We start from the raw sequence: 6,745 nt of genomic DNA, 5'->3' as shown, positions 1-6,745 counted from the left end.
TTATCCCGCTATCCCCCTGGGTCATGGAGGTGTATAGTCCTGATGTTTATCCCGCTATCCCCCTGGGTCATGGAGGTGTATAGTCCTGATGTTTATCCCGCTATCCCCCTGGGTCATGGAGGTGTATAGTCCTGATGTTTCTCCTGCTATCCCCCTGGGTCATGGAGGTGTATAGTCCTGATGTTTCTCCTGCTATCCCCCTGGGTCATGGAGGTGTATAGTCCTGATGTTTCTCCTGCTATCCCCCTGGGTCATGGAGGTGTATAGTCCTGATGTTTCTCCTGCTATCCCCCTGGGTCATGGAGGTGTATAGTCCTGATGTTTCTCCTGCTATCCCACTGGGTCATGGAGGTGTATAGTCCTGATGTTTCTCCTGCTATCCCCCTGGGTCATGGAGGTGTATAGTCCTGATGTTTCTCCTGCTATCCCCCTGGGTCATGGAGGTGTATAGTCCTGATGTTTCTCCTGCTATCCCCCTGGGTCATGGAGGTGTATAGTCCTGATGTTTCTCCTGCTATCCCCCTGGGTCATGGAGGTGTATAGTCCTGATGTTTCTCCTGCTATCCCCCTGGGTCATGGAGGTGTATAGTCCTGATGTTTCTCCTGCTATCCCCCTGGGTCATGGAGGTGTATAGTCCTGATGTTTCTCCTGCTATCCCCCTGGGTCATGGAGGTGTATAGTCCTGATGTTTCTCCTGCTATCCCCCTGGGTCATGGAGGTGTATAGTCCTGATGTTTCTCCTGCTATCCCCCTGGGTCATGGAGGTGTATAGTCCTGATGTTTCTCCTGCTATCCCCCTGGGTCATGGAGGTGTATAGTCCTGATGTTTCTCCTGCTATCCCACTGGGTCATGGAGGTGTATAGTCCTGATGTTTCTCCTGCTATCCCCCTGGGTCATGGAGGTGTATAGTCCTGATGTTTCTCCTGCTATCCCCCTGGGTCATGGAGGTGTATAGTCCTGATGTTTCTCCTGCTATCCCCCTGGGTCATGGAGGTGTATAGTCCTGATGTTTCTCCTGCTATCCCCCTGGGTCATGGAGGTGTATAGTCCTGATGTTTCTCCTGCTATCCCCCTGGGTCATGGAGGTGTATAGTCCTGATGTTTCTCCTGCTATCCCCCTGGGTCATGGAGGTGTATAGTCCTGATGTTTCTCCTGCTATCCCCCTGGGTCATGGAGGTGTATAGTCCTGATGTTTCTCCTGCTATCCCCCTGGGTCATGGAGGTGTATAGTCCTGATGTTTCTCCTGCTATCCCCCTGGGTCATGGAGGTGTATAGTCCTGATGTTTCTCCTGCTATCCCCCTGGGTCATGGAGGTGTATAGTCCTGATGTTTCTCCTGCTATCCCCCTGGGTCATGGAGGTGTATAGTCCTGATGTTTCTCCTGCTATCCCCCTGGGTCATGGAGGTGTATAGTCCTGATGTTTCTCCTGCTATCCCCCTGGGTCATGGAGGTGTTTCTCCTGCTATCCCCCTGGGTCATGGAGGTGTATAGTCCTGATGTTTCTCCCGCTATCCCCCTGGGTCATGGAGGTGTATAGTCCTGATGTTTCTCCCGCTATCCCCCTGGGTCATGGAGGTGTATAGTCCTGATGTTTCTCCTGCTATCCCCCTGGGTCATGGAGGTGTATAGTCCTGATGTTTCTCCCGCTATCCCCCTGGGTCATGGAGGTGTATAGTCCTGATGTTTCTCCTGCTATCCCCCTGGGTCATGGAGGTGTATAGTCCTGATGTTTATCCCGCTATCCCCCTGGGTCATGGAGGTGTATAGTCCTGATGTTTATCCCGCTATCCCCCTGGGTCATGGAGGTGTATAGTCCTGATGTTTATCCCGCTATCCCCCTGGGTCATGGAGGTGTATAGTCCTGATGTTTCTCCTGCTATCCCCCTGGGTCATGGAGGTGTATAGTCCTGATGTTTCTCCTGCTATCCCCCTGGGTCATGGAGGTGTTTCTCCTGCTATCCCCCTGGGTCATGGAGGTGTATAGTCCTGATGTTTCTCCTGCTATCCCCCTGGGTCATGGAGGTGTATAGTCCTGATGTTTCTCCTGCTATCCCCCTGGGTCATGGAGGTGTATAGTCCTGATGTTTCTCCCGCTATCCCCCTGGGTCATGGAGGTGTATAGTCCTGATGTTTCTCCCGCTATCCCCCTGGGTCATGGAGGTGTATAGTCCTGATGTTTCTCCTGCTATCCCCCTGGGTCATGGAGGTGTTTCTCCCGCTATCCCCCTGGGTCATGGAGGTGTATAGTCCTGATGTTTCTCCTGCTATCCCACTGGGTCATGGAGGTGTATAGTCCTGATGTTTCTCCTGCTATCCCCCTGGGTCATGGAGGTGTATAGTCCTGATGTTTCTCCCGCTATCCCCCTGGGTCATGGAGGTGTATAGTCCTGATGTTTCTCCTGCTATCCCCCTGGGTCATGGAGGTGTATAGTCCTGATGTTTATCCCGCTATCCCCCTGGGTCATGGAGGTGTATAGTCCTGATGTTTCTCCCGCTATCCCCCTGGGTCATGGAGGTGTATAGTCCTGATGTTTCTCCTGCTATCCCCCTGGGTCATGGAGGTGTATAGTCCTGATGTTTCTCCTGCTATCCCCCTGGGTCATGGAGGTGTATAGTCCTGATGTTTCTCCCGCTATCCCCCTGGGTCATGGAGGTGTATAGTCCTGATGTTTCTCCTGCTATCCCCCTGGGTCATGGAGGTGTTTCTCCTGCTATCCCCCTGGGTCATGGAGGTGTATAGTCCTGATGTTTCTCCTGCTATCCCCCTGGGTCATGGAGGTGTTTCTCCTGCTATCCCCCTGGGTCATGGAGGTGTATAGTCCTGATGTTTCTCCTGCTATCCCCCTGGGTCATGGAGGTGTTTCTCCTGCTATCCCCCTGGGTCATGGAGGTGTATAGGTGATGTTTCTCCTGCTATCCCCCTGGGTCATGGAGGTGTATAGTCCTGATGTTTCTCCTGCTATCCCCCTGGGTCATGGAGGTGTATAGTCCTGATGTTTATCCCGCTATCCCCCTGGGTCATGGAGGTGTATAGTCCTGATGTTTCTCCTGCTATCCCCCTGGGTCATGGAGGTGTATAGTCCTGATGTTTCTCCTGCTATCCCCCTGGGTCATGGAGGTGTTTCTCCTGCTATCCCCCTGGGTCATGGAGGTGTATAGTCCTGATGTTTATCCCGCTATCCCCCTGGGTCATGGAGGTGTATAGTCCTGATGTTTCTCCTGCTATCCCCCTGGGTCATGGAGGTGTATAGTCCTGATGTTTCTCCTGCTATCCCCCTGGGTCATGGAGGTGTTTCTCCTGCTATCCCCCTGGGTCATGGAGGTGTATAGTCCTGATGTTTCTCCTGCTATCCCCCTGGGTCATGGAGGTGTATAGTCCTGATGTTTCTCCTGCTATCCCCCTGGGTCATGGAGGTGTATAGTCCTGATGTTTCTCCCGCTATCCCCCTGGGTCATGGAGGTGTATAGTCCTGATGTTTCTCCTGCTATCCCCCTGGGTCATGGAGGTGTATAGTCCTGATGTTTCTCCCGCTATCCCCCTGGGTCATGGAGGTGTTTCTCCTGCTATCCCCCTGGGTCATGGAGGTGTATAGTCCTGATGTTTCTCCTGCTATCCCCCTGGGTCATGGAGGTGTTTCTCCTGCTATCCCCCTGGGTCATGGAGGTGTATAGTCCTGATGTTTCTCCTGCTATCCCCCTGGGTCATGGAGGTGTTTCTCCTGCTATCCCCCTGGGTCATGGAGGTGTATAGGTGATGTTTCTCCTGCTATCCCCCTGGGTCATGGAGGTGTATAGTCCTGATGTTTCTCCTGCTATCCCCCTGGGTCATGGAGGTGTATAGTCCTGATGTTTATCCCGCTATCCCCCTGGGTCATGGAGGTGTATAGTCCTGATGTTTCTCCTGCTATCCCCCTGGGTCATGGAGGTGTATAGTCCTGATGTTTCTCCTGCTATCCCCCTGGGTCATGGAGGTGTTTCTCCTGCTATCCCCCTGGGTCATGGAGGTGTATAGTCCTGATGTTTATCCCGCTATCCCCCTGGGTCATGGAGGTGTATAGTCCTGATGTTTCTCCTGCTATCCCCCTGGGTCATGGAGGTGTATAGTCCTGATGTTTCTCCTGCTATCCCCCTGGGTCATGGAGGTGTTTCTCCTGCTATCCCCCTGGGTCATGGAGGTGTATAGTCCTGATGTTTCTCCTGCTATCCCCCTGGGTCATGGAGGTGTATAGTCCTGATGTTTCTCCTGCTATCCCCCTGGGTCATGGAGGTGTATAGTCCTGATGTTTCTCCCGCTATCCCCCTGGGTCATGGAGGTGTATAGTCCTGATGTTTCTCCTGCTATCCCCCTGGGTCATGGAGGTGTATAGTCCTGATGTTTCTCCTGCTATCCCCCTGGGTCATGGAGGTGTATAGTCCTGATGTTTCTCCTGCTATCCCCCTGGGTCATGGAGGTGTTTCTCCTGCTATCCCCCTGGGTCATGGAGGTGTATAGTCCTGATGTTTCTCCTGCTATCCCCCTGGGTCATGGAGGTGTTTCTCCTGCTATCCCCCTGGGTCATGGAGGTGTATAGGTGATGTTTCTCCTGCTATCCCCCTGGGTCATGGAGGTGTATAGTCCTGATGTTTCTCCTGCTATCCCCCTGGGTCATGGAGGTGTATAGTCCTGATGTTTATCCCGCTATCCCCCTGGGTCATGGAGGTGTATAGTCCTGATGTTTCTCCTGCTATCCCCCTGGGTCATGGAGGTGTATAGTCCTGATGTTTCTCCTGCTATCCCCCTGGGTCATGGAGGTGTTTCTCCTGCTATCCCCCTGGGTCATGGAGGTGTATAGTCCTGATGTTTCTCCTGCTATCCCCCTGGGTCATGGAGGTGTATAGTCCTGATGTTTCTCCTGCTATCCCCCTGGGTCATGGAGGTGTATAGTCCTGATGTTTCTCCTGCTATCCCCCTGGGTCATGGAGGTGTATAGTCCTGATGTTTCTCCTGCTATCCCCCTGGGTCATGGAGGTGTATAGTCCTGATGTTTCTCCCGCTATCCCCCTGGGTCATGGAGGTGTATAGGTGATGTTTCTCCTGCTATCCCCCTGGGTCATGGAGGTGTATAGTCCTGATGTTTCTCCTGCTATCCCCCTGGGTCATGGAGGTGTATAGTCCTGATGTTTCTCCTGCTATCCCCTGGGTCATGGAGGTGTATAGTCCTGATGTTTCTCCCGCTATCCCCCTGGGTCATGGAGGTGTATAGTCCTGATGTTTCTCCTGCTATCCCCCTGGGTCATGGAGGTGTATAGTCCTGATGTTTCTCCCGCTATCCCCCTGGGTCATGGAGGTGTATAGGCATTATAGCGTCCTCTTATCTTCACGTCATAAGTCAGACTTCAGTTCTCTATGTTAGTAAAGTATTAGCGTTAATGCTACCAAGCTAAAATAAGGCTAATCCTTGCTCTAGAAAAGGCCAATGTTCCAATCGCGATCATCGGTTAATCAGAAATCACCTCCGAACATCGGAGAATAGTTCAAAACCACGGACAGCGGGGTAGTTTCAGAGAAAAGAGCCTGCAAAGCCCGCGACAAAAACAGAAGCTAATGCTTATGTTGAAACAAAAACGGTGCGGGAGGGGCCCTGACAACGGTGCATAGCAACCGGAGCGGTTCCAAAAATGGAACACAGCGAGGCGATATTATAGCGATATCAAACGCCTTAACCCATTTAGGCCTGACGTCGAAATAAAAAAAACGTTCGCTATTATGCTATGCTTTAGCTATTGAAAAATAGCAGACCTACAAGCTCGTAGCGCGCCACTCGGTGGTGCGCTATGAGCTTGTAGATCTGCTATTTTTCAATAGCTAAAGTATAACATAATGCTTAGTTAAAACACCAACAGGGGTTCCCATCCAGAATGGTTTAAGATGAGCCTACTCGTCAAGAGTGCCCCGTGGCATTGCGCAAAATTAATTAAGATTTACCTGACGAGTATACAGTACCTGTCAACGGGTGTTAAATGTCTTTCAGTAGATTTGTAGATTGTCTGTTTTTTACAGCATGACACAATATCAAATACGTAGTGTTTGTGGTGAAAAGCACATATGTCTCACGAAAACTGAACCATTTGCATGGTTGTGTCTGGGTGCCTGTAGGGAGATGGACAGAATCGGCATCATCACGCCGTCGCACCAGGAGCTGATCCTCGCCAGCGTGCAGCAGGAAATGATGTCCCACATGCAACGCATACAGGAGAGAATGGTTCCGGTCTGAAGGCCAAGAGCGAGAGAACATGGAATATAAACGTACTGGATTCTGTTTACCTCATCAGTGCACTTTAGAGGGACTTTTATTTTGTTTGTTTGTTTGTTTTTTTTAAAGAGAAAATTCAAGAAGTGAAGATGATGATTTTAAAAAAGGCAGAAGGGAGACATACATACTGTACGTCGTACAACCTCTGTGACATCCGTGGAGTGTGGTGGCATGAAGCGCCTTTCTGGAGCCCATGGAGGACAGAGATGGCAGCGTCAGTGATACTGGAGGCCCGTCAGTGATACTGGAGGCCCCTCAGTGGTACTGGAGGCCCCTCAGTGGTACTGGAGGCCCGTCAGTGGTACTGGAGGCCCGTCAGTGATACTGGAGGCCCCTCAGTGATACTGGAGGCCGGAGGCCCCTCAGTGATACTGGAGGCCCCTCAGTGGTACTGGAGGCCCGTCAGTGGTACTGGAGGCCCGTCAGTGATACTGGAGGCCCGTCAGT

At 51.7% G+C, this 6,745-nt stretch overlaps 1 pseudogene across 1 annotated transcript in view; it reads left to right on the top strand.

Moving 5' to 3' along the window:
- LOC306927630 (ephrin type-A receptor 4-A-like) overlaps positions 1–6,527 on the top strand; it is an 86,623-nt pseudogene extending 80,096 nt beyond the window's left edge. The window contains exon 16 of the transcript XR_013792490.1: positions 6,142–6,527. The product of XR_013792490.1 is annotated as an ephrin type-A receptor 4-A-like (transcript). The remainder of the gene's footprint in view (positions 1–6,141) is intronic.
- Positions 6,528–6,745: the final 218 nt, after the last annotated feature.

Source organism: Electrona antarctica (genome assembly GCF_951216825.1).
Source record: "Electrona antarctica genome assembly, chromosome: 1".
Classification (NCBI taxonomy): domain Eukaryota; kingdom Metazoa; phylum Chordata; class Actinopteri; order Myctophiformes; family Myctophidae; genus Electrona; species Electrona antarctica.
Note: the sequence above shows the minus strand (reverse complement) of the source record. Positions and strands in the feature narration are given on the sequence as shown.